The sequence below is a fragment of the Schistocerca nitens genome, chromosome 8 (genome assembly GCF_023898315.1).
Source record: "Schistocerca nitens isolate TAMUIC-IGC-003100 chromosome 8, iqSchNite1.1, whole genome shotgun sequence".
NCBI lineage: Eukaryota > Metazoa > Arthropoda > Insecta > Orthoptera > Acrididae > Schistocerca > Schistocerca nitens.
Window position 1 is genome coordinate 24,182,665 of NC_064621.1, and position 24,529 is coordinate 24,207,193.

The 24,529-nt window shown below is 47.8% G+C and overlaps 45 non-coding genes across 45 annotated transcripts; all 45 read left to right on the forward strand.

The window, feature by feature from the left end:
• Positions 1 to 139: 139 nt before the first annotated feature.
• Trnat-agu (transfer RNA threonine (anticodon AGU)) lies at positions 140 to 211 on the forward strand. Its single transcript has one exon. It is a non-coding gene; the product is annotated as a tRNA-Thr (tRNA).
• Positions 212 to 1,650: 1,439 nt separating this feature from the next.
• Trnar-ucg (transfer RNA arginine (anticodon UCG)) lies at positions 1,651 to 1,723 on the forward strand. Its single transcript has one exon. It is a non-coding gene; the product is annotated as a tRNA-Arg (tRNA).
• A 439-nt stretch (positions 1,724 to 2,162) lies between these two features.
• Positions 2,163 to 2,235, forward strand: Trnak-cuu (transfer RNA lysine (anticodon CUU)). Its single transcript has one exon. It is a non-coding gene; the product is annotated as a tRNA-Lys (tRNA).
• A 321-nt stretch (positions 2,236 to 2,556) lies between these two features.
• On the forward strand, positions 2,557 to 2,628 carry Trnat-agu (transfer RNA threonine (anticodon AGU)). The gene has a single exon. It is a non-coding gene; the product is annotated as a tRNA-Thr (tRNA).
• Positions 2,629 to 3,164: 536 nt separating this feature from the next.
• Positions 3,165 to 3,237, forward strand: Trnar-ucg (transfer RNA arginine (anticodon UCG)). The gene has a single exon. It is a non-coding gene; the product is annotated as a tRNA-Arg (tRNA).
• Positions 3,238 to 3,676: 439 nt separating this feature from the next.
• On the forward strand, positions 3,677 to 3,749 carry Trnak-cuu (transfer RNA lysine (anticodon CUU)). The gene has a single exon. It is a non-coding gene; the product is annotated as a tRNA-Lys (tRNA).
• A 321-nt stretch (positions 3,750 to 4,070) lies between these two features.
• On the forward strand, positions 4,071 to 4,142 carry Trnat-agu (transfer RNA threonine (anticodon AGU)). The gene has a single exon. It is a non-coding gene; the product is annotated as a tRNA-Thr (tRNA).
• A 536-nt stretch (positions 4,143 to 4,678) lies between these two features.
• Trnar-ucg (transfer RNA arginine (anticodon UCG)) lies at positions 4,679 to 4,751 on the forward strand. Its single transcript has one exon. It is a non-coding gene; the product is annotated as a tRNA-Arg (tRNA).
• A 439-nt stretch (positions 4,752 to 5,190) lies between these two features.
• Trnak-cuu (transfer RNA lysine (anticodon CUU)) lies at positions 5,191 to 5,263 on the forward strand. The gene has a single exon. It is a non-coding gene; the product is annotated as a tRNA-Lys (tRNA).
• Positions 5,264 to 5,584: 321 nt separating this feature from the next.
• On the forward strand, positions 5,585 to 5,656 carry Trnat-agu (transfer RNA threonine (anticodon AGU)). The gene has a single exon. It is a non-coding gene; the product is annotated as a tRNA-Thr (tRNA).
• A 536-nt stretch (positions 5,657 to 6,192) lies between these two features.
• On the forward strand, positions 6,193 to 6,265 carry Trnar-ucg (transfer RNA arginine (anticodon UCG)). The gene has a single exon. It is a non-coding gene; the product is annotated as a tRNA-Arg (tRNA).
• A 439-nt stretch (positions 6,266 to 6,704) lies between these two features.
• Positions 6,705 to 6,777, forward strand: Trnak-cuu (transfer RNA lysine (anticodon CUU)). The gene has a single exon. It is a non-coding gene; the product is annotated as a tRNA-Lys (tRNA).
• Positions 6,778 to 7,098: 321 nt separating this feature from the next.
• On the forward strand, positions 7,099 to 7,170 carry Trnat-agu (transfer RNA threonine (anticodon AGU)). Its single transcript has one exon. It is a non-coding gene; the product is annotated as a tRNA-Thr (tRNA).
• A 536-nt stretch (positions 7,171 to 7,706) lies between these two features.
• On the forward strand, positions 7,707 to 7,779 carry Trnar-ucg (transfer RNA arginine (anticodon UCG)). The gene has a single exon. It is a non-coding gene; the product is annotated as a tRNA-Arg (tRNA).
• Positions 7,780 to 8,218: 439 nt separating this feature from the next.
• Trnak-cuu (transfer RNA lysine (anticodon CUU)) lies at positions 8,219 to 8,291 on the forward strand. The gene has a single exon. It is a non-coding gene; the product is annotated as a tRNA-Lys (tRNA).
• Positions 8,292 to 8,612: 321 nt separating this feature from the next.
• On the forward strand, positions 8,613 to 8,684 carry Trnat-agu (transfer RNA threonine (anticodon AGU)). The gene has a single exon. It is a non-coding gene; the product is annotated as a tRNA-Thr (tRNA).
• Positions 8,685 to 9,220: 536 nt separating this feature from the next.
• Positions 9,221 to 9,293, forward strand: Trnar-ucg (transfer RNA arginine (anticodon UCG)). Its single transcript has one exon. It is a non-coding gene; the product is annotated as a tRNA-Arg (tRNA).
• Positions 9,294 to 9,732: 439 nt separating this feature from the next.
• On the forward strand, positions 9,733 to 9,805 carry Trnak-cuu (transfer RNA lysine (anticodon CUU)). The gene has a single exon. It is a non-coding gene; the product is annotated as a tRNA-Lys (tRNA).
• A 321-nt stretch (positions 9,806 to 10,126) lies between these two features.
• Trnat-agu (transfer RNA threonine (anticodon AGU)) lies at positions 10,127 to 10,198 on the forward strand. The gene has a single exon. It is a non-coding gene; the product is annotated as a tRNA-Thr (tRNA).
• Positions 10,199 to 10,734: 536 nt separating this feature from the next.
• Positions 10,735 to 10,807, forward strand: Trnar-ucg (transfer RNA arginine (anticodon UCG)). Its single transcript has one exon. It is a non-coding gene; the product is annotated as a tRNA-Arg (tRNA).
• Positions 10,808 to 11,246: 439 nt separating this feature from the next.
• On the forward strand, positions 11,247 to 11,319 carry Trnak-cuu (transfer RNA lysine (anticodon CUU)). Its single transcript has one exon. It is a non-coding gene; the product is annotated as a tRNA-Lys (tRNA).
• A 321-nt stretch (positions 11,320 to 11,640) lies between these two features.
• On the forward strand, positions 11,641 to 11,712 carry Trnat-agu (transfer RNA threonine (anticodon AGU)). The gene has a single exon. It is a non-coding gene; the product is annotated as a tRNA-Thr (tRNA).
• A 536-nt stretch (positions 11,713 to 12,248) lies between these two features.
• On the forward strand, positions 12,249 to 12,321 carry Trnar-ucg (transfer RNA arginine (anticodon UCG)). The gene has a single exon. It is a non-coding gene; the product is annotated as a tRNA-Arg (tRNA).
• A 439-nt stretch (positions 12,322 to 12,760) lies between these two features.
• Positions 12,761 to 12,833, forward strand: Trnak-cuu (transfer RNA lysine (anticodon CUU)). The gene has a single exon. It is a non-coding gene; the product is annotated as a tRNA-Lys (tRNA).
• A 321-nt stretch (positions 12,834 to 13,154) lies between these two features.
• On the forward strand, positions 13,155 to 13,226 carry Trnat-agu (transfer RNA threonine (anticodon AGU)). Its single transcript has one exon. It is a non-coding gene; the product is annotated as a tRNA-Thr (tRNA).
• Positions 13,227 to 13,762: 536 nt separating this feature from the next.
• Trnar-ucg (transfer RNA arginine (anticodon UCG)) lies at positions 13,763 to 13,835 on the forward strand. Its single transcript has one exon. It is a non-coding gene; the product is annotated as a tRNA-Arg (tRNA).
• Positions 13,836 to 14,274: 439 nt separating this feature from the next.
• Positions 14,275 to 14,347, forward strand: Trnak-cuu (transfer RNA lysine (anticodon CUU)). The gene has a single exon. It is a non-coding gene; the product is annotated as a tRNA-Lys (tRNA).
• Positions 14,348 to 14,668: 321 nt separating this feature from the next.
• Positions 14,669 to 14,740, forward strand: Trnat-agu (transfer RNA threonine (anticodon AGU)). Its single transcript has one exon. It is a non-coding gene; the product is annotated as a tRNA-Thr (tRNA).
• A 536-nt stretch (positions 14,741 to 15,276) lies between these two features.
• Positions 15,277 to 15,349, forward strand: Trnar-ucg (transfer RNA arginine (anticodon UCG)). The gene has a single exon. It is a non-coding gene; the product is annotated as a tRNA-Arg (tRNA).
• A 439-nt stretch (positions 15,350 to 15,788) lies between these two features.
• Trnak-cuu (transfer RNA lysine (anticodon CUU)) lies at positions 15,789 to 15,861 on the forward strand. The gene has a single exon. It is a non-coding gene; the product is annotated as a tRNA-Lys (tRNA).
• A 321-nt stretch (positions 15,862 to 16,182) lies between these two features.
• On the forward strand, positions 16,183 to 16,254 carry Trnat-agu (transfer RNA threonine (anticodon AGU)). Its single transcript has one exon. It is a non-coding gene; the product is annotated as a tRNA-Thr (tRNA).
• A 536-nt stretch (positions 16,255 to 16,790) lies between these two features.
• Trnar-ucg (transfer RNA arginine (anticodon UCG)) lies at positions 16,791 to 16,863 on the forward strand. The gene has a single exon. It is a non-coding gene; the product is annotated as a tRNA-Arg (tRNA).
• Positions 16,864 to 17,302: 439 nt separating this feature from the next.
• On the forward strand, positions 17,303 to 17,375 carry Trnak-cuu (transfer RNA lysine (anticodon CUU)). Its single transcript has one exon. It is a non-coding gene; the product is annotated as a tRNA-Lys (tRNA).
• Positions 17,376 to 17,696: 321 nt separating this feature from the next.
• Trnat-agu (transfer RNA threonine (anticodon AGU)) lies at positions 17,697 to 17,768 on the forward strand. Its single transcript has one exon. It is a non-coding gene; the product is annotated as a tRNA-Thr (tRNA).
• Positions 17,769 to 18,304: 536 nt separating this feature from the next.
• Positions 18,305 to 18,377, forward strand: Trnar-ucg (transfer RNA arginine (anticodon UCG)). The gene has a single exon. It is a non-coding gene; the product is annotated as a tRNA-Arg (tRNA).
• A 439-nt stretch (positions 18,378 to 18,816) lies between these two features.
• Trnak-cuu (transfer RNA lysine (anticodon CUU)) lies at positions 18,817 to 18,889 on the forward strand. The gene has a single exon. It is a non-coding gene; the product is annotated as a tRNA-Lys (tRNA).
• A 321-nt stretch (positions 18,890 to 19,210) lies between these two features.
• On the forward strand, positions 19,211 to 19,282 carry Trnat-agu (transfer RNA threonine (anticodon AGU)). The gene has a single exon. It is a non-coding gene; the product is annotated as a tRNA-Thr (tRNA).
• A 536-nt stretch (positions 19,283 to 19,818) lies between these two features.
• On the forward strand, positions 19,819 to 19,891 carry Trnar-ucg (transfer RNA arginine (anticodon UCG)). The gene has a single exon. It is a non-coding gene; the product is annotated as a tRNA-Arg (tRNA).
• A 439-nt stretch (positions 19,892 to 20,330) lies between these two features.
• On the forward strand, positions 20,331 to 20,403 carry Trnak-cuu (transfer RNA lysine (anticodon CUU)). The gene has a single exon. It is a non-coding gene; the product is annotated as a tRNA-Lys (tRNA).
• A 321-nt stretch (positions 20,404 to 20,724) lies between these two features.
• Trnat-agu (transfer RNA threonine (anticodon AGU)) lies at positions 20,725 to 20,796 on the forward strand. Its single transcript has one exon. It is a non-coding gene; the product is annotated as a tRNA-Thr (tRNA).
• Positions 20,797 to 21,332: 536 nt separating this feature from the next.
• Positions 21,333 to 21,405, forward strand: Trnar-ucg (transfer RNA arginine (anticodon UCG)). The gene has a single exon. It is a non-coding gene; the product is annotated as a tRNA-Arg (tRNA).
• Positions 21,406 to 21,844: 439 nt separating this feature from the next.
• Positions 21,845 to 21,917, forward strand: Trnak-cuu (transfer RNA lysine (anticodon CUU)). Its single transcript has one exon. It is a non-coding gene; the product is annotated as a tRNA-Lys (tRNA).
• A 321-nt stretch (positions 21,918 to 22,238) lies between these two features.
• On the forward strand, positions 22,239 to 22,310 carry Trnat-agu (transfer RNA threonine (anticodon AGU)). The gene has a single exon. It is a non-coding gene; the product is annotated as a tRNA-Thr (tRNA).
• Positions 22,311 to 23,749: 1,439 nt separating this feature from the next.
• Trnar-ucg (transfer RNA arginine (anticodon UCG)) lies at positions 23,750 to 23,822 on the forward strand. The gene has a single exon. It is a non-coding gene; the product is annotated as a tRNA-Arg (tRNA).
• A 439-nt stretch (positions 23,823 to 24,261) lies between these two features.
• On the forward strand, positions 24,262 to 24,334 carry Trnak-cuu (transfer RNA lysine (anticodon CUU)). Its single transcript has one exon. It is a non-coding gene; the product is annotated as a tRNA-Lys (tRNA).
• Positions 24,335 to 24,529: the final 195 nt, after the last annotated feature.

Below are 24,529 nucleotides of genomic sequence, written 5' to 3' on the forward strand. Positions count from 1 at the left end.
ATCGTGTGAGATGTGTAGGAAAGCAGCAGCTGTGCTAACTAAATGCAAATAATGGTCGCTAATGCGGTGCGTTTCCAGCTGAAGATCTCCGATTCACTAGTCCATAAGAACAAAGTACCCGAAAAGCGCGCTAGGAGGCGCCTCCTTAGCTCAGTGGCAGAGCGCTGGTCTAGTAAACCAGAGGTCGTGAGTTCGATCCTCACAGGAGGCAAATGAATTTTGTAAAAGCCCCTCCCACCGTGGCCCTTTCGAAAAAAGCGGTCAAGGATAAAACAAATTATAAATGGGTGCGGTATTTAAGAAATGCTCTCGCAAATGAATAGTGCGAATGGTGCTATTAAAGTAGGCACCAGAAACTGCTGCTTTTGGGAGTCTCCGGAGAATGCCGACGTGAAATACTTAGTTCTTGTGATGTATTTTCTACCCCTGATAGAGACCCTCGCGGCTGTCGTCGTCGTCGTCGGCGCCGCCGCCGCTTTGGTAATAGCGGCAACTCGCCATTGTACGAGGGTTGGTCAAAAAGTAATGCCTCCCATTTTTTTTCTACTTAAAGAAATTAAGTTAAGTGAAAAATTTGAATTTGGCGCCATTCCTCAAACCTTCTTCTGCAATCCACTGCAGTAGTAACTTTCTGTGTCAACAGGTGGCAGCACAGCAGAAGTTTGTAAGATGGCCGACATCGATGTTCGTTTGAGACAGCGTTGTGTGATTGAATTCTTGAATGCAGAAGGTGAAACGCCCATACGCATTCATGAAAGACTGAAGAAGGTGTATGGTGTTGTGACAGTGGATGTCAGCACTGTTAGACGATGGGTTCGTCGTTGTAAGGAAGCTGAAGGGCAAACACCGTTGACTGACGAAAAGCGGAGCGGCAGGCCGGTGAGTGCAGTGACTCCAATAAATTCTGTTCAATACGTCACAACCCTCAAAAAACTTAAAGCACGTCTTCAGCGAGTTCGCCCAACAAAATCAATGGCAGATGTTCTTCTTTTGCATGACAATGCAAGACCACACACCAGTCGTCACACCTCTGACGAGATTGTCAAAATTGGATGGGAAGTTTTGCCTCATCCCCCATACAGCCCTGACCTGGCACCATCAGACTTCCATCTGTTCGGGCCACTAAAAGAAGCTCATCGTGGGATTCATTTTGAAGATGAGGAGGCCGTCAAAACATCCGTGCGTCAATGGCTTAGGAAGCAGAGCTGTGATTTTTACCGTGCTGGGATACATGCCCTTGTTCAAAGATGGACCAAAACTGTAGAGATGGGCGGAGATTACATTGAAAAATGACAAAATGATCCTCAATGTTGTGGTTTTCAACCTATGTAATTGCATTTAAATTTCCTGACAATTAAACGTAGAAAACAAAATAGGAGGCATTACTTTTTGACTGACCCTCGTATATCATAGGGTGAGGTACCTTCTGCAACCGACTGAGATGGCACTAAGCGATTGAAGCTGATTTGCACGCTCTTGTTTGATGAGCGTCATAAGGGCTTGAATGTAACTTGCGATGGGACACAGCAAGAAGTAGCGTCGCATTTTTAGTACTGAAATTGGAGAATTGCGTCAAAGATGGTAAATTCATTCCGGGAAGTGCACAAATGGCGGTAATGAGGTGTGTTTGGGGAAGCGTATTGCGCCAGTGACCGTGTGGCCTAATGGATAAGGCGTCGGACTTCGGATCCGAAGATTGCAGGTTCGAATCCTGTCACGGTCGAGTTTTTCCAGTTCTGCAAAAGATGCATGCTGTTTTACTGTGTTGTTTGAGTACTACAAAACTAGTTGAAAGTTGCTGCTGTCCGCTTCCTGGCTGCAAACCGGCGTCTACCTGAAGCTCAAGCAAGACAAGGGTGATCTGTAGCGAAATTTTCGGCACAGAGCCGTTCAGGAGAGTTTTTGTTGGAACTACTGCGTCTGATTCAGGGCCCAAGAGCTACGCCACAGGCGTCTGCGCACAGTCGAGCATGTGTGTTGAATAATGGTGCTGATAGCCACGTATCATTTGAAGCAGATTTGATGCCTTTCGGAGACAATTTTTCATTGAATGGGATTGTAGCTCATTTGTGGCAGCAGGAGATAAGCTGTAGTCAAAAGGATCTTCCATAGATGGTCGCAGGTCCCATCAGTATTGTATGGCTCGTAAAGCATTGTGTGGAGCCCGGCTAGCTCAGTCGGTAGAGCATGAGACTCTTAATCTCAGGGTCGTGGGTTCGAGCCCCACGCTGGGCGGCGCAAAATTTTGTGTCTACGCGGATGCAACCTGCGCCCCTCTCGTGAGCCTTGCGTAACGAACGTAACGGGTTACGACGATGCCTAGCTTCGTATGAATATCAGAGGAATGGTATTTGAAGCTGAAAGTAACTCTGAAATGAAATAAATGTGTTGTTTTGGAATTTTAGGTGTACATCGATATCGTGTGAGATGTGTAGGAAAGCAGCAGCTGTGCTAACTAAATGCAAATAATGGTCGCTAATGCGGTGCGTTTCCAGCTGAAGATCTCCGATTCACTAGTCCATAAGAACAAAGTACCCGAAAAGCGCGCTAGGAGGCGCCTCCTTAGCTCAGTGGCAGAGCGCTGGTCTAGTAAACCAGAGGTCGTGAGTTCGATCCTCACAGGAGGCAAATGAATTTTGTAAAAGCCCCTCCCACCGTGGCCCTTTCGAAAAAAGCGGTCAAGGATAAAACAAATTATAAATGGGTGCGGTATTTAAGAAATGCTCTCGCAAATGAATAGTGCGAATGGTGCTATTAAAGTAGGCACCAGAAACTGCTGCTTTTGGGAGTCTCCGGAGAATGCCGACGTGAAATACTTAGTTCTTGTGATGTATTTTCTACCCCTGATAGAGACCCTCGCGGCTGTCGTCGTCGTCGGCGCCGCCGCCGCTTTGGTAATAGCGGCAACTCGCCATTGTATCTCATAGGGTGAGGTACCTTCTGCAACCGACTGAGATGGCACTAAGCGATTGAAGCTGATTTGCACGCTCTTGTTTGATGAGCGTCATAAGGGCTTGAATGTAACTTGCGATGGGACACAGCAAGAAGTAGCGTCGCATTTTTAGTACTGAAATTGGAGAATTGCGTCAAAGATGGTAAATTCATTCCGGGAAGTGCACAAATGGCGGTAATGAGGTGTGTTTGGGGAAGCGTATTGCGCCAGTGACCGTGTGGCCTAATGGATAAGGCGTCGGACTTCGGATCCGAAGATTGCAGGTTCGAATCCTGTCACGGTCGAGTTTTTCCAGTTCTGCAAAAGATGCATGCTGTTTTACTGTGTTGTTTGAGTACTACAAAACTAGTTGAAAGTTGCTGCTGTCCGCTTCCTGGCTGCAAACCGGCGTCTACCTGAAGCTCAAGCAAGACAAGGGTGATCTGTAGCGAAATTTTCGGCACAGAGCCGTTCAGGAGAGTTTTTGTTGGAACTACTGCGTCTGATTCAGGGCCCAAGAGCTACGCCACAGGCGTCTGCGCACAGTCGAGCATGTGTGTTGAATAATGGTGCTGATAGCCACGTATCATTTGAAGCAGATTTGATGCCTTTCGGAGACAATTTTTCATTGAATGGGATTGTAGCTCATTTGTGGCAGCAGGAGATAAGCTGTAGTCAAAAGGATCTTCCATAGATGGTCGCAGGTCCCATCAGTATTGTATGGCTCGTAAAGCATTGTGTGGAGCCCGGCTAGCTCAGTCGGTAGAGCATGAGACTCTTAATCTCAGGGTCGTGGGTTCGAGCCCCACGCTGGGCGGCGCAAAATTTTGTGTCTACGCGGATGCAACCTGCGCCCCTCTCGTGAGCCTTGCGTAACGAACGTAACGGGTTACGACGATGCCTAGCTTCGTATGAATATCAGAGGAATGGTATTTGAAGCTGAAAGTAACTCTGAAATGAAATAAATGTGTTGTTTTGGAATTTTAGGTGTACATCGATATCGTGTGAGATGTGTAGGAAAGCAGCAGCTGTGCTAACTAAATGCAAATAATGGTCGCTAATGCGGTGCGTTTCCAGCTGAAGATCTCCGATTCACTAGTCCATAAGAACAAAGTACCCGAAAAGCGCGCTAGGAGGCGCCTCCTTAGCTCAGTGGCAGAGCGCTGGTCTAGTAAACCAGAGGTCGTGAGTTCGATCCTCACAGGAGGCAAATGAATTTTGTAAAAGCCCCTCCCACCGTGGCCCTTTCGAAAAAAGCGGTCAAGGATAAAACAAATTATAAATGGGTGCGGTATTTAAGAAATGCTCTCGCAAATGAATAGTGCGAATGGTGCTATTAAAGTAGGCACCAGAAACTGCTGCTTTTGGGAGTCTCCGGAGAATGCCGACGTGAAATACTTAGTTCTTGTGATGTATTTTCTACCCCTGATAGAGACCCTCGCGGCTGTCGTCGTCGTCGGCGCCGCCGCCGCTTTGGTAATAGCGGCAACTCGCCATTGTATATCATAGGGTGAGGTACCTTCTGCAACCGACTGAGATGGCACTAAGCGATTGAAGCTGATTTGCACGCTCTTGTTTGATGAGCGTCATAAGGGCTTGAATGTAACTTGCGATGGGACACAGCAAGAAGTAGCGTCGCATTTTTAGTACTGAAATTGGAGAATTGCGTCAAAGATGGTAAATTCATTCCGGGAAGTGCACAAATGGCGGTAATGAGGTGTGTTTGGGGAAGCGTATTGCGCCAGTGACCGTGTGGCCTAATGGATAAGGCGTCGGACTTCGGATCCGAAGATTGCAGGTTCGAATCCTGTCACGGTCGAGTTTTTCCAGTTCTGCAAAAGATGCATGCTGTTTTACTGTGTTGTTTGAGTACTACAAAACTAGTTGAAAGTTGCTGCTGTCCGCTTCCTGGCTGCAAACCGGCGTCTACCTGAAGCTCAAGCAAGACAAGGGTGATCTGTAGCGAAATTTTCGGCACAGAGCCGTTCAGGAGAGTTTTTGTTGGAACTACTGCGTCTGATTCAGGGCCCAAGAGCTACGCCACAGGCGTCTGCGCACAGTCGAGCATGTGTGTTGAATAATGGTGCTGATAGCCACGTATCATTTGAAGCAGATTTGATGCCTTTCGGAGACAATTTTTCATTGAATGGGATTGTAGCTCATTTGTGGCAGCAGGAGATAAGCTGTAGTCAAAAGGATCTTCCATAGATGGTCGCAGGTCCCATCAGTATTGTATGGCTCGTAAAGCATTGTGTGGAGCCCGGCTAGCTCAGTCGGTAGAGCATGAGACTCTTAATCTCAGGGTCGTGGGTTCGAGCCCCACGCTGGGCGGCGCAAAATTTTGTGTCTACGCGGATGCAACCTGCGCCCCTCTCGTGAGCCTTGCGTAACGAACGTAACGGGTTACGACGATGCCTAGCTTCGTATGAATATCAGAGGAATGGTATTTGAAGCTGAAAGTAACTCTGAAATGAAATAAATGTGTTGTTTTGGAATTTTAGGTGTACATCGATATCGTGTGAGATGTGTAGGAAAGCAGCAGCTGTGCTAACTAAATGCAAATAATGGTCGCTAATGCGGTGCGTTTCCAGCTGAAGATCTCCGATTCACTAGTCCATAAGAAGAAAGTACCCGAAAAGCGCGCTAGGAGGCGCCTCCTTAGCTCAGTGGCAGAGCGCTGGTCTAGTAAACCAGAGGTCGTGAGTTCGATCCTCACAGGAGGCAAATGAATTTTGTAAAAGCCCCTCCCACCGTGGCCCTTTCGAAAAAAGCGGTCAAGGATAAAACAAATTATAAATGGGTGCGGTATTTAAGAAATGCTCTCGCAAATGAATAGTGCGAATGGTGCTATTAAAGTAGGCACCAGAAACTGCTGCTTTTGGGAGTCTCCGGAGAATGCCGACGTGAAATACTTAGTTCTTGTGATGTATTTTCTACCCCTGATACAGACCCTCGCGGCTGTCGTCGTCGTCGGCGCCGCCGCCGCTTTGGTAATAGCGGCAACTCGCCATTGTATCTCATAGGGTGAGGTACCTTCTGCAACCGACTGAGATGGCACTAAGCGATTGAAGCTGATTTGCACGCTCTTGTTTGATGAGCGTCATAAGGGCTTGAATGTAACTTGCGATGGGACACAGCAAGAAGTAGCGTCGCATTTTTAGTACTGAAATTGGAGAATTGCGTCAAAGATGGTAAATTCATTCCGGGAAGTGCACAAATGGCGGTAATGAGGTGTGTTTGGGGAAGCGTATTGCGCCAGTGACCGTGTGGCCTAATGGATAAGGCGTCGGACTTCGGATCCGAAGATTGCAGGTTCGAATCCTGTCACGGTCGAGTTTTTCCAGTTCTGCAAAAGATGCATGCTGTTTTACTGTGTTGTTTGAGTACTACAAAACTAGTTGAAAGTTGCTGCTGTCCGCTTCCTGGCTGCAAACCGGCGTCTACCTGAAGCTCAAGCAAGACAAGGGTGATCTGTAGCGAAATTTTCGGCACAGAGCCGTTCAGGAGAGTTTTTGTTGGAACTACTGCGTCTGATTCAGGGCCCAAGAGCTACGCCACAGGCGTCTGCGCACAGTCGAGCATGTGTGTTGAATAATGGTGCTGATAGCCACGTATCATTTGAAGCAGATTTGATGCCTTTCGGAGACAATTTTTCATTGAATGGGATTGTAGCTCATTTGTGGCAGCAGGAGATAAGCTGTAGTCAAAAGGATCTTCCATAGATGGTCGCAGGTCCCATCAGTATTGTATGGCTCGTAAAGCATTGTGTGGAGCCCGGCTAGCTCAGTCGGTAGAGCATGAGACTCTTAATCTCAGGGTCGTGGGTTCGAGCCCCACGCTGGGCGGCGCAAAATTTTGTGTCTACGCGGATGCAACCTGCGCCCCTCTCGTGAGCCTTGCGTAACGAACGTAACGGGTTACGACGATGCCTAGCTTCGTATGAATATCAGAGGAATGGTATTTGAAGCTGAAAGTAACTCTGAAATGAAATAAATGTGTTGTTTTGGAATTTTAGGTGTACATCGATATCGTGTGAGATGTGTAGGAAAGCAGCAGCTGTGCTAACTAAATGCAAATAATGGTCGCTAATGCGGTGCGTTTCCAGCTGAAGATCTCCGATTCACTAGTCCATAAGAAGAAAGTACCCGAAAAGCGCGCTAGGAGGCGCCTCCTTAGCTCAGTGGCAGAGCGCTGGTCTAGTAAACCAGAGGTCGTGAGTTCGATCCTCACAGGAGGCAAATGAATTTTGTAAAAGCCCCTCCCACCGTGGCCCTTTCGAAAAAAGCGGTCAAGGATAAAACAAATTATAAATGGGTGCGGTATTTAAGAAATGCTCTCGCAAATGAATAGTGCGAATGGTGCTATTAAAGTAGGCACCAGAAACTGCTGCTTTTGGGAGTCTCCGGAGAATGCCGACGTGAAATACTTAGTTCTTGTGATGTATTTTCTACCCCTGATACAGACCCTCGCGGCTGTCGTCGTCGTCGGCGCCGCCGCCGCTTTGGTAATAGCGGCAACTCGCCATTGTATCTCATAGGGTGAGGTACCTTCTGCAACCGACTGAGATGGCACTAAGCGATTGAAGCTGATTTGCACGCTCTTGTTTGATGAGCGTCATAAGGGCTTGAATGTAACTTGCGATGGGACACAGCAAGAAGTAGCGTCGCATTTTTAGTACTGAAATTGGAGAATTGCGTCAAAGATGGTAAATTCATTCCGGGAAGTGCACAAATGGCGGTAATGAGGTGTGTTTGGGGAAGCGTATTGCGCCAGTGACCGTGTGGCCTAATGGATAAGGCGTCGGACTTCGGATCCGAAGATTGCAGGTTCGAATCCTGTCACGGTCGAGTTTTTCCAGTTCTGCAAAAGATGCATGCTGTTTTACTGTGTTGTTTGAGTACTACAAAACTAGTTGAAAGTTGCTGCTGTCCGCTTCCTGGCTGCAAACCGGCGTCTACCTGAAGCTCAAGCAAGACAAGGGTGATCTGTAGCGAAATTTTCGGCACAGAGCCGTTCAGGAGAGTTTTTGTTGGAACTACTGCGTCTGATTCAGGGCCCAAGAGCTACGCCACAGGCGTCTGCGCACAGTCGAGCATGTGTGTTGAATAATGGTGCTGATAGCCACGTATCATTTGAAGCAGATTTGATGCCTTTCGGAGACAATTTTTCATTGAATGGGATTGTAGCTCATTTGTGGCAGCAGGAGATAAGCTGTAGTCAAAAGGATCTTCCATAGATGGTCGCAGGTCCCATCAGTATTGTATGGCTCGTAAAGCATTGTGTGGAGCCCGGCTAGCTCAGTCGGTAGAGCATGAGACTCTTAATCTCAGGGTCGTGGGTTCGAGCCCCACGCTGGGCGGCGCAAAATTTTGTGTCTACGCGGATGCAACCTGCGCCCCTCTCGTGAGCCTTGCGTAACGAACGTAACGGGTTACGACGATGCCTAGCTTCGTATGAATATCAGAGGAATGGTATTTGAAGCTGAAAGTAACTCTGAAATGAAATAAATGTGTTGTTTTGGAATTTTAGGTGTACATCGATATCGTGTGAGATGTGTAGGAAAGCAGCAGCTGTGCTAACTAAATGCAAATAATGGTCGCTAATGCGGTGCGTTTCCAGCTGAAGATCTCCGATTCACTAGTCCATAAGAAGAAAGTACCCGAAAAGCGCGCTAGGAGGCGCCTCCTTAGCTCAGTGGCAGAGCGCTGGTCTAGTAAACCAGAGGTCGTGAGTTCGATCCTCACAGGAGGCAAATGAATTTTGTAAAAGCCCCTCCCACCGTGGCCCTTTCGAAAAAAGCGGTCAAGGATAAAACAAATTATAAATGGGTGCGGTATTTAAGAAATGCTCTCGCAAATGAATAGTGCGAATGGTGCTATTAAAGTAGGCACCAGAAACTGCTGCTTTTGGGAGTCTCCGGAGAATGCCGACGTGAAATACTTAGTTCTTGTGATGTATTTTCTACCCCTGATACAGACCCTCGCGGCTGTCGTCGTCGTCGGCGCCGCCGCCGCTTTGGTAATAGCGGCAACTCGCCATTGTATCTCATAGGGTGAGGTACCTTCTGCAACCGACTGAGATGGCACTAAGCGATTGAAGCTGATTTGCACGCTCTTGTTTGATGAGCGTCATAAGGGCTTGAATGTAACTTGCGATGGGACACAGCAAGAAGTAGCGTCGCATTTTTAGTACTGAAATTGGAGAATTGCGTCAAAGATGGTAAATTCATTCCGGGAAGTGCACAAATGGCGGTAATGAGGTGTGTTTGGGGAAGCGTATTGCGCCAGTGACCGTGTGGCCTAATGGATAAGGCGTCGGACTTCGGATCCGAAGATTGCAGGTTCGAATCCTGTCACGGTCGAGTTTTTCCAGTTCTGCAAAAGATGCATGCTGTTTTACTGTGTTGTTTGAGTACTACAAAACTAGTTGAAAGTTGCTGCTGTCCGCTTCCTGGCTGCAAACCGGCGTCTACCTGAAGCTCAAGCAAGACAAGGGTGATCTGTAGCGAAATTTTCGGCACAGAGCCGTTCAGGAGAGTTTTTGTTGGAACTACTGCGTCTGATTCAGGGCCCAAGAGCTACGCCACAGGCGTCTGCGCACAGTCGAGCATGTGTGTTGAATAATGGTGCTGATAGCCACGTATCATTTGAAGCAGATTTGATGCCTTTCGGAGACAATTTTTCATTGAATGGGATTGTAGCTCATTTGTGGCAGCAGGAGATAAGCTGTAGTCAAAAGGATCTTCCATAGATGGTCGCAGGTCCCATCAGTATTGTATGGCTCGTAAAGCATTGTGTGGAGCCCGGCTAGCTCAGTCGGTAGAGCATGAGACTCTTAATCTCAGGGTCGTGGGTTCGAGCCCCACGCTGGGCGGCGCAAAATTTTGTGTCTACGCGGATGCAACCTGCGCCCCTCTCGTGAGCCTTGCGTAACGAACGTAACGGGTTACGACGATGCCTAGCTTCGTATGAATATCAGAGGAATGGTATTTGAAGCTGAAAGTAACTCTGAAATGAAATAAATGTGTTGTTTTGGAATTTTAGGTGTACATCGATATCGTGTGAGATGTGTAGGAAAGCAGCAGCTGTGCTAACTAAATGCAAATAATGGTCGCTAATGCGGTGCGTTTCCAGCTGAAGATCTCCGATTCACTAGTCCATAAGAACAAAGTACCCGAAAAGCGCGCTAGGAGGCGCCTCCTTAGCTCAGTGGCAGAGCGCTGGTCTAGTAAACCAGAGGTCGTGAGTTCGATCCTCACAGGAGGCAAATGAATTTTGTAAAAGCCCCTCCCACCGTGGCCCTTTCGAAAAAAGCGGTCAAGGATAAAACAAATTATAAATGGGTGCGGTATTTAAGAAATGCTCTCGCAAATGAATAGTGCGAATGGTGCTATTAAAGTAGGCACCAGAAACTGCTGCTTTTGGGAGTCTCCGGAGAATGCCGACGTGAAATACTTAGTTCTTGTGATGTATTTTCTACCCCTGATAGAGACCCTCGCGGCTGTCGTCGTCGTCGGCGCCGCCGCCGCTTTGGTAATAGCGGCAACTCGCCATTGTATATCATAGGGTGAGGTACCTTCTGCAACCGACTGAGATGGCACTAAGCGATTGAAGCTGATTTGCACGCTCTTGTTTGATGAGCGTCATAAGGGCTTGAATGTAACTTGCGATGGGACACAGCAAGAAGTAGCGTCGCATTTTTAGTACTGAAATTGGAGAATTGCGTCAAAGATGGTAAATTCATTCCGGGAAGTGCACAAATGGCGGTAATGAGGTGTGTTTGGGGAAGCGTATTGCGCCAGTGACCGTGTGGCCTAATGGATAAGGCGTCGGACTTCGGATCCGAAGATTGCAGGTTCGAATCCTGTCACGGTCGAGTTTTTCCAGTTCTGCAAAAGATGCATGCTGTTTTACTGTGTTGTTTGAGTACTACAAAACTAGTTGAAAGTTGCTGCTGTCCGCTTCCTGGCTGCAAACCGGCGTCTACCTGAAGCTCAAGCAAGACAAGGGTGATCTGTAGCGAAATTTTCGGCACAGAGCCGTTCAGGAGAGTTTTTGTTGGAACTACTGCGTCTGATTCAGGGCCCAAGAGCTACGCCACAGGCGTCTGCGCACAGTCGAGCATGTGTGTTGAATAATGGTGCTGATAGCCACGTATCATTTGAAGCAGATTTGATGCCTTTCGGAGACAATTTTTCATTGAATGGGATTGTAGCTCATTTGTGGCAGCAGGAGATAAGCTGTAGTCAAAAGGATCTTCCATAGATGGTCGCAGGTCCCATCAGTATTGTATGGCTCGTAAAGCATTGTGTGGAGCCCGGCTAGCTCAGTCGGTAGAGCATGAGACTCTTAATCTCAGGGTCGTGGGTTCGAGCCCCACGCTGGGCGGCGCAAAATTTTGTGTCTACGCGGATGCAACCTGCGCCCCTCTCGTGAGCCTTGCGTAACGAACGTAACGGGTTACGACGATGCCTAGCTTCGTATGAATATCAGAGGAATGGTATTTGAAGCTGAAAGTAACTCTGAAATGAAATAAATGTGTTGTTTTGGAATTTTAGGTGTACATCGATATCGTGTGAGATGTGTAGGAAAGCAGCAGCTGTGCTAACTAAATGCAAATAATGGTCGCTAATGCGGTGCGTTTCCAGCTGAAGATCTCCGATTCACTAGTCCATAAGAACAAAGTACCCGAAAAGCGCGCTAGGAGGCGCCTCCTTAGCTCAGTGGCAGAGCGCTGGTCTAGTAAACCAGAGGTCGTGAGTTCGATCCTCACAGGAGGCAAATGAATTTTGTAAAAGCCCCTCCCACCGTGGCCCTTTCGAAAAAAGCGGTCAAGGATAAAACAAATTATAAATGGGTGCGGTATTTAAGAAATGCTCTCGCAAATGAATAGTGCGAATGGTGCTATTAAAGTAGGCACCAGAAACTGCTGCTTTTGGGAGTCTCCGGAGAATGCCGACGTGAAATACTTAGTTCTTGTGATGTATTTTCTACCCCTGATACAGACCCTCGCGGCTGTCGTCGTCGTCGGCGCCGCCGCCGCTTTGGTAATAGCGGCAACTCGCCATTGTATCTCATAGGGTGAGGTACCTTCTGCAACCGACTGAGATGGCACTAAGCGATTGAAGCTGATTTGCACGCTCTTGTTTGATGAGCGTCATAAGGGCTTGAATGTAACTTGCGATGGGACACAGCAAGAAGTAGCGTCGCATTTTTAGTACTGAAATTGGAGAATTGCGTCAAAGATGGTAAATTCATTCCGGGAAGTGCACAAATGGCGGTAATGAGGTGTGTTTGGGGAAGCGTATTGCGCCAGTGACCGTGTGGCCTAATGGATAAGGCGTCGGACTTCGGATCCGAAGATTGCAGGTTCGAATCCTGTCACGGTCGAGTTTTTCCAGTTCTGCAAAAGATGCATGCTGTTTTACTGTGTTGTTTGAGTACTACAAAACTAGTTGAAAGTTGCTGCTGTCCGCTTCCTGGCTGCAAACCGGCGTCTACCTGAAGCTCAAGCAAGACAAGGGTGATCTGTAGCGAAATTTTCGGCACAGAGCCGTTCAGGAGAGTTTTTGTTGGAACTACTGCGTCTGATTCAGGGCCCAAGAGCTACGCCACAGGCGTCTGCGCACAGTCGAGCATGTGTGTTGAATAATGGTGCTGATAGCCACGTATCATTTGAAGCAGATTTGATGCCTTTCGGAGACAATTTTTCATTGAATGGGATTGTAGCTCATTTGTGGCAGCAGGAGATAAGCTGTAGTCAAAAGGATCTTCCATAGATGGTCGCAGGTCCCATCAGTATTGTATGGCTCGTAAAGCATTGTGTGGAGCCCGGCTAGCTCAGTCGGTAGAGCATGAGACTCTTAATCTCAGGGTCGTGGGTTCGAGCCCCACGCTGGGCGGCGCAAAATTTTGTGTCTACGCGGATGCAACCTGCGCCCCTCTCGTGAGCCTTGCGTAACGAACGTAACGGGTTACGACGATGCCTAGCTTCGTATGAATATCAGAGGAATGGTATTTGAAGCTGAAAGTAACTCTGAAATGAAATAAATGTGTTGTTTTGGAATTTTAGGTGTACATCGATATCGTGTGAGATGTGTAGGAAAGCAGCAGCTGTGCTAACTAAATGCAAATAATGGTCGCTAATGCGGTGCGTTTCCAGCTGAAGATCTCCGATTCACTAGTCCATAAGAACAAAGTACCCGAAAAGCGCGCTAGGAGGCGCCTCCTTAGCTCAGTGGCAGAGCGCTGGTCTAGTAAACCAGAGGTCGTGAGTTCGATCCTCACAGGAGGCAAATGAATTTTGTAAAAGCCCCTCCCACCGTGGCCCTTTCGAAAAAAGCGGTCAAGGATAAAACAAATTATAAATGGGTGCGGTATTTAAGAAATGCTCTCGCAAATGAATAGTGCGAATGGTGCTATTAAAGTAGGCACCAGAAACTGCTGCTTTTGGGAGTCTCCGGAGAATGCCGACGTGAAATACTTAGTTCTTGTGATGTATTTTCTACCCCTGATAGAGACCCTCGCGGCTGTCGTCGTCGTCGGCGCCGCCGCCGCTTTGGTAATAGCGGCAACTCGCCATTGTATATCATAGGGTGAGGTACCTTCTGCAACCGACTGAGATGGCACTAAGCGATTGAAGCTGATTTGCACGCTCTTGTTTGATGAGCGTCATAAGGGCTTGAATGTAACTTGCGATGGGACACAGCAAGAAGTAGCGTCGCATTTTTAGTACTGAAATTGGAGAATTGCGTCAAAGATGGTAAATTCATTCCGGGAAGTGCACAAATGGCGGTAATGAGGTGTGTTTGGGGAAGCGTATTGCGCCAGTGACCGTGTGGCCTAATGGATAAGGCGTCGGACTTCGGATCCGAAGATTGCAGGTTCGAATCCTGTCACGGTCGAGTTTTTCCAGTTCTGCAAAAGATGCATGCTGTTTTACTGTGTTGTTTGAGTACTACAAAACTAGTTGAAAGTTGCTGCTGTCCGCTTCCTGGCTGCAAACCGGCGTCTACCTGAAGCTCAAGCAAGACAAGGGTGATCTGTAGCGAAATTTTCGGCACAGAGCCGTTCAGGAGAGTTTTTGTTGGAACTACTGCGTCTGATTCAGGGCCCAAGAGCTACGCCACAGGCGTCTGCGCACAGTCGAGCATGTGTGTTGAATAATGGTGCTGATAGCCACGTATCATTTGAAGCAGATTTGATGCCTTTCGGAGACAATTTTTCATTGAATGGGATTGTAGCTCATTTGTGGCAGCAGGAGATAAGCTGTAGTCAAAAGGATCTTCCATAGATGGTCGCAGGTCCCATCAGTATTGTATGGCTCGTAAAGCATTGTGTGGAGCCCGGCTAGCTCAGTCGGTAGAGCATGAGACTCTTAATCTCAGGGTCGTGGGTTCGAGCCCCACGCTGGGCGGCGCAAAATTTTGTGTCTACGCGGATGCAACCTGCGCCCCTCTCGTGAGCCTTGCGTAACGAACGTAACGGGTTACGACGATGCCTAGCTTCGTATGAATATCAGAGGAATGGTATTTGAAGCTGAAAGTAACTCTGAAATGAAATAAATGTGTTGTTTTGGAATTTTAGGTGTACATCGATATCGTGTGAGATGTGTAGGAAAGCAGCAGCTGTGCTAACTAAATGCAAATAATGGTCGCTAATGCGGTGCGTTTCCAGCTGAAGATCTCCGATTCACTAGTCCATAAGAACAAAGTACCCGAAAAGCGCGCTAGGAGGCGCCTCCTTAGCTCAGTGGCAGAGCGCTGGTCTAGTAAACCAGAGGTCGTGAGTTCGATCCTCACAGGAGGCAAATGAATTTTGTAAAAGCCCCTCCCACCGTGGCCCTTTCGAAAAAAGCGGTCAAGGATAAAACAAATTATAAATGGGTGCGGTATTTAAGAAATGCTCTCGCAAATGAATAGTGCGAATGGTGCTATTAAAGTAGGCACCAGAAACTGCTGCTTTTGGGAGTCTCCGGAGAATGCCGACGTGAAATACTTAGTTCTTGTGATGTATTTTCTACCCCTGATACAGACCCTCGCGGCTGTCGTCGTCGTCGGCGCCGCCGCCGCTTTGGTAATAGCGGCAACTCGCCATTGTATCTCATAGGGTGAGGTACCTTCTGCAACCGACTGAGATGGCACTAAGCGATTGAAGCTGATTTGCACGCTCTTGTTTGATGAGCGTCATAAGGGCTTGAATGTAACTTGCGATGGGACACAGCAAGAAGTAGCGTCGCATTTTTAGTACTGAAATTGGAGAATTGCGTCAAAGATGGTAAATTCATTCCGGGAAGTGCACAAATGGCGGTAATGAGGTGTGTTTGGGGAAGCGTATTGCGCCAGTGACCGTGTGGCCTAATGGATAAGGCGTCGGACTTCGGATCCGAAGATTGCAGGTTCGAATCCTGTCACGGTCGAGTTTTTCCAGTTCTGCAAAAGATGCATGCTGTTTTACTGTGTTGTTTGAGTACTACAAAACTAGTTGAAAGTTGCTGCTGTCCGCTTCCTGGCTGCAAACCGGCGTCTACCTGAAGCTCAAGCAAGACAAGGGTGATCTGTAGCGAAATTTTCGGCACAGAGCCGTTCAGGAGAGTTTTTGTTGGAACTACTGCGTCTGATTCAGGGCCCAAGAGCTACGCCACAGGCGTCTGCGCACAGTCGAGCATGTGTGTTGAATAATGGTGCTGATAGCCACGTATCATTTGAAGCAGATTTGATGCCTTTCGGAGACAATTTTTCATTGAATGGGATTGTAGCTCATTTGTGGCAGCAGGAGATAAGCTGTAGTCAAAAGGATCTTCCATAGATGGTCGCAGGTCCCATCAGTATTGTATGGCTCGTAAAGCATTGTGTGGAGCCCGGCTAGCTCAGTCGGTAGAGCATGAGACTCTTAATCTCAGGGTCGTGGGTTCGAGCCCCACGCTGGGCGGCGCAAAATTTTGTGTCTACGCGGATGCAACCTGCGCCCCTCTCGTGAGCCTTGCGTAACGAACGTAACGGGTTACGACGATGCCTAGCTTCGTATGAATATCAGAGGAATGGTATTTGAAGCTGAAAGTAACTCTGAAATGAAATAAATGTGTTGTTTTGGAATTTTAGGTGTACATCGATATCGTGTGAGATGTGTAGGAAAGCAGCAGCTGTGCTAACTAAATGCAAATAATGGTCGCTAATGCGGTGCGTTTCCAGCTGAAGATCTCCGATTCACTAGTCCATAAGAACAAAGTACCCGAAAAGCGCGCTAGGAGGCGCCTCCTTAGCTCAGTGGCAGAGCGCTGGTCTAGTAAACCAGAGGTCGTGAGTTCGATCCTCACAGGAGGCAAATGAATTTTGTAAAAGCCCCTCCCACCGTGGCCCTTTCGAAAAAAGCGGTCAAGGATAAAACAAATTATAAATGGGTGCGGTATTTAAGAAATGCTCTCGCAAATGAATAGTGCGAATGGTGCTATTAAAGTAGGCACCAGAAACTGCTGCTTTTGGGAGTCTCCGGAGAATGCCGACGTGAAATACTTAGTTCTTGTGATGTATTTTCTACCCCTGATACAGACCCTCGCGGCTGTCGTCGTCGTCGGCGCCGCCGCCGCTTTGGTAATAGCGGCAACTCGCCATTGTATCTCATAGGGTGAGGTACCTTCTGCAACCGACTGAGATGGCACTAAGCGATTGAAGCTGATTTGCACGCTCTTGTTTGATGAGCGTCATAAGGGCTTGAATGTAACTTGCGATGGGACACAGCAAGAAGTAGCGTCGCATTTTTAGTACTGAAATTGGAGAATTGCGTCAAAGATGGTAAATTCATTCCGGGAAGTGCACAAATGGCGGTAATGAGGTGTGTTTGGGGAAGCGTATTGCGCCAGTGACCGTGTGGCCTAATGGATAAGGCGTCGGACTTCGGATCCGAAGATTGCAGGTTCGAATCCTGTCACGGTCGAGTTTTTCCAGTTCTGCAAAAGATGCATGCTGTTTTACTGTGTTGTTTGAGTACTACAAAACTAGTTGAAAGTTGCTGCTGTCCGCTTCCTGGCTGCAAACCGGCGTCTACCTGAAGCTCAAGCAAGACAAGGGTGATCTGTAGCGAAATTTTCGGCACAGAGCCGTTCAGGAGAGTTTTTGTTGGAACTACTGCGTCTGATTCAGGGCCCAAGAGCTACGCCACAGGCGTCTGCGCACAGTCGAGCATGTGTGTTGAATAATGGTGCTGATAGCCACGTATCATTTGAAGCAGATTTGATGCCTTTCGGAGACAATTTTTCATTGAATGGGATTGTAGCTCATTTGTGGCAGCAGGAGATAAGCTGTAGTCAAAAGGATCTTCCATAGATGGTCGCAGGTCCCATCAGTATTGTATGGCTCGTAAAGCATTGTGTGGAGCCCGGCTAGCTCAGTCGGTAGAGCATGAGACTCTTAATCTCAGGGTCGTGGGTTCGAGCCCCACGCTGGGCGGCGCAAAATTTTGTGTCTACGCGGATGCAACCTGCGCCCCTCTCGTGAGCCTTGCGTAACGAACGTAACGGGTTACGACGATGCCTAGCTTCGTATGAATATCAGAGGAATGGTATTTGAAGCTGAAAGTAACTCTGAAATGAAATAAATGTGTTGTTTTGGAATTTTAGGTGTACATCGATATCGTGTGAGATGTGTAGGAAAGCAGCAGCTGTGCTAACTAAATGCAAATAATGGTCGCTAATGCGGTGCGTTTCCAGCTGAAGATCTCCGATTCACTAGTCCATAAGAACAAAGTACCCGAAAAGCGCGCTAGGAGGCGCCTCCTTAGCTCAGTGGCAGAGCGCTGGTCTAGTAAACCAGAGGTCGTGAGTTCGATCCTCACAGGAGGCAAATGAATTTTGTAAAAGCCCCTCCCACCGTGGCCCTTTCGAAAAAAGCGGTCAAGGATAAAACAAATTATAAATGGGTGCGGTATTTAAGAAATGCTCTCGCAAATGAATAGTGCGAATGGTGCTATTAAAGTAGGCACCAGAAACTGCTGCTTTTGGGAGTCTCCGGAGAATGCCGACGTGAAATACTTAGTTCTTGTGATGTATTTTCTACCCCTGATAGAGACCCTCGCGGCTGTCGTCGTCGTCGGCGCCGCCGCCGCTTTGGTAATAGCGGCAACTCGCCATTGTATATCATAGGGTGAGGTACCTTCTGCAACCGACTGAGATGGCACTAAGCGATTGAAGCTGATTTGCACGCTCTTGTTTGATGAGCGTCATAAGGGCTTGAATGTAACTTGCGATGGGACACAGCAAGAAGTAGCGTCGCATTTTTAGTACTGAAATTGGAGAATTGCGTCAAAGATGGTAAATTCATTCCGGGAAGTGCACAAATGGCGGTAATGAGGTGTGTTTGGGGAAGCGTATTGCGCCAGTGACCGTGTGGCCTAATGGATAAGGCGTCGGACTTCGGATCCGAAGATTGCAGGTTCGAATCCTGTCACGGTCGAGTTTTTCCAGTTCTGCAAAAGATGCATGCTGTTTTACTGTGTTGTTTGAGTACTACAAAACTAGTTGAAAGTTGCTGCTGTCCGCTTCCTGGCTGCAAACCGGCGTCTACCTGAAGCTCAAGCAAGACAAGGGTGATCTGTAGCGAAATTTTCGGCACAGAGCCGTTCAGGAGAGTTTTTGTTGGAACTACTGCGTCTGATTCAGGGCCCAAGAGCTACGCCACAGGCGTCTGCGCACAGTCGAGCATGTGTGTTGAATAATGGTGCTGATAGCCACGTATCATTTGAAGCAGATTTGATGCCTTTCGGAGACAATTTTTCATTGAATGGGATTGTAGCTCATTTGTGGCAGCAGGAGATAAGCTGTAGTCAAAAGGATCTTCCATAGATGGTCGCAGGTCCCATCAGTATTGTATGGCTCGTAAAGCATTGTGTGGAGCCCGGCTAGCTCAGTCGGTAGAGCATGAGACTCTTAATCTCAGGGTCGTGGGTTCGAGCCCCACGCTGGGCGGCGCAAAATTTTGTGTCTACGCGGATGCAACCTGCGCCCCTCTCGTGAGCCTTGCGTAACGAACGTAACGGGTTACGACGATGCCTAGCTTCGTATGAATATCAGAGGAATGGTATTTGAAGCTGAAAGTAACTCTGAAATGAAATAAATGTGTTGTTTTGGAATTTTAGGTGTACATCGATATCGTGTGAGATGTGTAGGAAAGCAGCAGCTGTGCTAACTAAATGCAAATAATGGTCGCTAATGCGGTGCGTTTCCAGCTGAAGATCTCCGATTCACTAGTCCATAAGAACAAAGTACCCGAAAAGCGCGCTAGGAGGCGCCTCCTTAGCTCAGTGGCAGAGCGCTGGTCTAGTAAACCAGAGGTCGTGAGTTCGATCCTCACAGGAGGCAAATGAATTTTGTAAAAGCCCCTCCCACCGTGGCCCTTTCGAAAAAAGCGGTCAAGGATAAAACAAATTATAAATGGGTGCGGTATTTAAGAAATGCTCTCGCAAATGAATAGTGCGAATGGTGCTATTAAAGTAGGCACCAGAAACTGCTGCTTTTGGGAGTCTCCGGAGAATGCCGACGTGAAATACTTAGTTCTTGTGATGTATTTTCTACCCCTGATACAGACCCTCGCGGCTGTCGTCGTCGTCGGCGCCGCCGCCGCTTTGGTAATAGCGGCAACTCGCCATTGTATCTCATAGGGTGAGGTACCTTCTGCAACCGACTGAGATGGCACTAAGCGATTGAAGCTGATTTGCACGCTCTTGTTTGATGAGCGTCATAAGGGCTTGAATGTAACTTGCGATGGGACACAGCAAGAAGTAGCGTCGCATTTTTAGTACTGAAATTGGAGAATTGCGTCAAAGATGGTAAATTCATTCCGGGAAGTGCACAAATGGCGGTAATGAGGTGTGTTTGGGGAAGCGTATTGCGCCAGTGACCGTGTGGCCTAATGGATAAGGCGTCGGACTTCGGATCCGAAGATTGCAGGTTCGAATCCTGTCACGGTCGAGTTTTTCCAGTTCTGCAAAAGATGCATGCTGTTTTACTGTGTTGTTTGAGTACTACAAAACTAGTTGAAAGTTGCTGCTGTCCGCTTCCTGGCTGCAAACCGGCGTCTACCTGAAGCTCAAGCAAGACAAGGGTGATCTGTAGCGAAATTTTCGGCACAGAGCCGTTCAGGAGAGTTTTTGTTGGAACTACTGCGTCTGATTCAGGGCCCAAGAGCTACGCCACAGGCGTCTGCGCACAGTCGAGCATGTGTGTTGAATAATGGTGCTGATAGCCACGTATCATTTGAAGCAGATTTGATGCCTTTCGGAGACAATTTTTCATTGAATGGGATTGTAGCTCATTTGTGGCAGCAGGAGATAAGCTGTAGTCAAAAGGATCTTCCATAGATGGTCGCAGGTCCCATCAGTATTGTATGGCTCGTAAAGCATTGTGTGGAGCCCGGCTAGCTCAGTCGGTAGAGCATGAGACTCTTAATCTCAGGGTCGTGGGTTCGAGCCCCACGCTGGGCGGCGCAAAATTTTGTGTCTACGCGGATGCAACCTGCGCCCCTCTCGTGAGCCTTGCGTAACGAACGTAACGGGTTACGACGATGCCTAGCTTCGTATGAATATCAGAGGAATGGTATTTGAAGCTGAAAGTAACTCTGAAATGAAATAAATGTGTTGTTTTGGAATTTTAGGTGTACATCGATATCGTGTGAGATGTGTAGGAAAGCAGCAGCTGTGCTAACTAAATGCAAATAATGGTCGCTAATGCGGTGCGTTTCCAGCTGAAGATCTCCGATTCACTAGTCCATAAGAACAAAGTACCCGAAAAGCGCGCTAGGAGGCGCCTCCTTAGCTCAGTGGCAGAGCGCTGGTCTAGTAAACCAGAGGTCGTGAGTTCGATCCTCACAGGAGGCAAATGAATTTTGTAAAAGCCCCTCCCACCGTGGCCCTTTCGAAAAAAGCGGTCAAGGATAAAACAAATTATAAATGGGTGCGGTATTTAAGAAATGCTCTCGCAAATGAATAGTGCGAATGGTGCTATTAAAGTAGGCACCAGAAACTGCTGCTTTTGGGAGTCTCCGGAGAATGCCGACGTGAAATACTTAGTTCTTGTGATGTATTTTCTACCCCTGATAGAGACCCTCGCGGCTGTCGTCGTCGTCGGCGCCGCCGCCGCTTTGGTAATAGCGGCAACTCGCCATTGTATATCATAGGGTGAGGTACCTTCTGCAACCGACTGAGATGGCACTAAGCGATTGAAGCTGATTTGCACGCTCTTGTTTGATGAGCGTCATAAGGGCTTGAATGTAACTTGCGATGGGACACAGCAAGAAGTAGCGTCGCATTTTTAGTACTGAAATTGGAGAATTGCGTCAAAGATGGTAAATTCATTCCGGGAAGTGCACAAATGGCGGTAATGAGGTGTGTTTGGGGAAGCGTATTGCGCCAGTGACCGTGTGGCCTAATGGATAAGGCGTCGGACTTCGGATCCGAAGATTGCAGGTTCGAATCCTGTCACGGTCGAGTTTTTCCAGTTCTGCAAAAGATGCATGCTGTTTTACTGTGTTGTTTGAGTACTACAAAACTAGTTGAAAGTTGCTGCTGTCCGCTTCCTGGCTGCAAACCGGCGTCTACCTGAAGCTCAAGCAAGACAAGGGTGATCTGTAGCGAAATTTTCGGCACAGAGCCGTTCAGGAGAGTTTTTGTTGGAACTACTGCGTCTGATTCAGGGCCCAAGAGCTACGCCACAGGCGTCTGCGCACAGTCGAGCATGTGTGTTGAATAATGGTGCTGATAGCCACGTATCATTTGAAGCAGATTTGATGCCTTTCGGAGACAATTTTTCATTGAATGGGATTGTAGCTCATTTGTGGCAGCAGGAGATAAGCTGTAGTCAAAAGGATCTTCCATAGATGGTCGCAGGTCCCATCAGTATTGTATGGCTCGTAAAGCATTGTGTGGAGCCCGGCTAGCTCAGTCGGTAGAGCATGAGACTCTTAATCTCAGGGTCGTGGGTTCGAGCCCCACGCTGGGCGGCGCAAAATTTTGTGTCTACGCGGATGCAACCTGCGCCCCTCTCGTGAGCCTTGCGTAACGAACGTAACGGGTTACGACGATGCCTAGCTTCGTATGAATATCAGAGGAATGGTATTTGAAGCTGAAAGTAACTCTGAAATGAAATAAATGTGTTGTTTTGGAATTTTAGGTGTACATCGATATCGTGTGAGATGTGTAGGAAAGCAGCAGCTGTGCTAACTAAATGCAAATAATGGTCGCTAATGCGGTGCGTTTCCAGCTGAAGATCTCCGATTCACTAGTCCATAAGAACAAAGTACCCGAAAAGCGCGCTAGGAGGCGCCTCCTTAGCTCAGTGGCAGAGCGCTGGTCTAGTAAACCAGAGGTCGTGAGTTCGATCCTCACAGGAGGCAAATGAATTTTGTAAAAGCCCCTCCCACCGTGGCCCTTTCGAAAAAAGCGGTCAAGGATAAAACAAATTATAAATGGGTGCGGTATTTAAGAAATGCTCTCGCAAATGAATAGTGCGAATGGTGCTATTAAAGTAGGCACCAGAAACTGCTGCTTTTGGGAGTCTCCGGAGAATGCCGACGTGAAATACTTAGTTCTTGTGATGTATTTTCTACCCCTGATAGAGACCCTCGCGGCTGTCGTCGTCGTCGTCGGCGCCGCCGCCGCTTTGGTAATAGCGGCAACTCGCCATTGTACGAGGGTTGGTCAAAAAGTAATGCCTCCCATTTTTTTTCTACTTAAAGAAATTAAGTTAAGTGAAAAATTTGAATTTGGCGCCATTCCTCAAACCTTCTTCTGCAATCCACTGCAGTAGTAACTTTCTGTGTCAACAGGTGGCAGCACAGCAGAAGTTTGTAAGATGGCCGACATCGATGTTCGTTTGAGACAGCGTTGTGTGATTGAATTCTTGAATGCAGAAGGTGAAACGCCCATACGCATTCATGAAAGACTGAAGAAGGTGTATGGTGTTGTGACAGTGGATGTCAGCACTGTTAGACGATGGGTTCGTCGTTGTAAGGAAGCTGAAGGGCAAACACCGTTGACTGACGAAAAGCGGAGCGGCAGGCCGGTGAGTGCAGTGACTCCAATAAATTCTGTTCAATACGTCACAACCCTCAAAAAACTTAAAGCACGTCTTCAGCGAGTTCGCCCAACAAAATCAATGGCAGATGTTCTTCTTTTGCATGACAATGCAAGACCACACACCAGTCGTCACACCTCTGACGAGATTGTCAAAATTGGATGGGAAGTTTTGCCTCATCCCCCATACAGCCCTGACCTGGCACCATCAGACTTCCATCTGTTCGGGCCACTAAAAGAAGCTCATCGTGGGATTCATTTTGAAGATGAGGAGGCCGTCAAAACATCCGTGCGTCAATGGCTTAGGAAGCAGAGCTGTGATTTTTACCGTGCTGGGATACATGCCCTTGTTCAAAGATGGACCAAAACTGTAGAGATGGGCGGAGATTACATTGAAAAATGACAAAATGATCCTCAATGTTGTGGTTTTCAACCTATGTAATTGCATTTAAATTTCCTGACAATTAAACGTAGAAAACAAAATAGGAGGCATTACTTTTTGACTGACCCTCGTATATCATAGGGTGAGGTACCTTCTGCAACCGACTGAGATGGCACTAAGCGATTGAAGCTGATTTGCACGCTCTTGTTTGATGAGCGTCATAAGGGCTTGAATGTAACTTGCGATGGGACACAGCAAGAAGTAGCGTCGCATTTTTAGTACTGAAATTGGAGAATTGCGTCAAAGATGGTAAATTCATTCCGGGAAGTGCACAAATGGCGGTAATGAGGTGTGTTTGGGGAAGCGTATTGCGCCAGTGACCGTGTGGCCTAATGGATAAGGCGTCGGACTTCGGATCCGAAGATTGCAGGTTCGAATCCTGTCACGGTCGAGTTTTTCCAGTTCTGCAAAAGATGCATGCTGTTTTACTGTGTTGTTTGAGTACTACAAAACTAGTTGAAAGTTGCTGCTGTCCGCTTCCTGGCTGCAAACCGGCGTCTACCTGAAGCTCAAGCAAGACAAGGGTGATCTGTAGCGAAATTTTCGGCACAGAGCCGTTCAGGAGAGTTTTTGTTGGAACTACTGCGTCTGATTCAGGGCCCAAGAGCTACGCCACAGGCGTCTGCGCACAGTCGAGCATGTGTGTTGAATAATGGTGCTGATAGCCACGTATCATTTGAAGCAGATTTGATGCCTTTCGGAGACAATTTTTCATTGAATGGGATTGTAGCTCATTTGTGGCAGCAGGAGATAAGCTGTAGTCAAAAGGATCTTCCATAGATGGTCGCAGGTCCCATCAGTATTGTATGGCTCGTAAAGCATTGTGTGGAGCCCGGCTAGCTCAGTCGGTAGAGCATGAGACTCTTAATCTCAGGGTCGTGGGTTCGAGCCCCACGCTGGGCGGCGCAAAATTTTGTGTCTACGCGGATGCAACCTGCGCCCCTCTCGTGAGCCTTGCGTAACGAACGTAACGGGTTACGACGATGCCTAGCTTCGTATGAATATCAGAGGAATGGTATTTGAAGCTGAAAGTAACTCTGAAATGAAATAAATGTGTTGTTTTGGAATTTTAGGTGTACATCGATATCGTGTGAGATG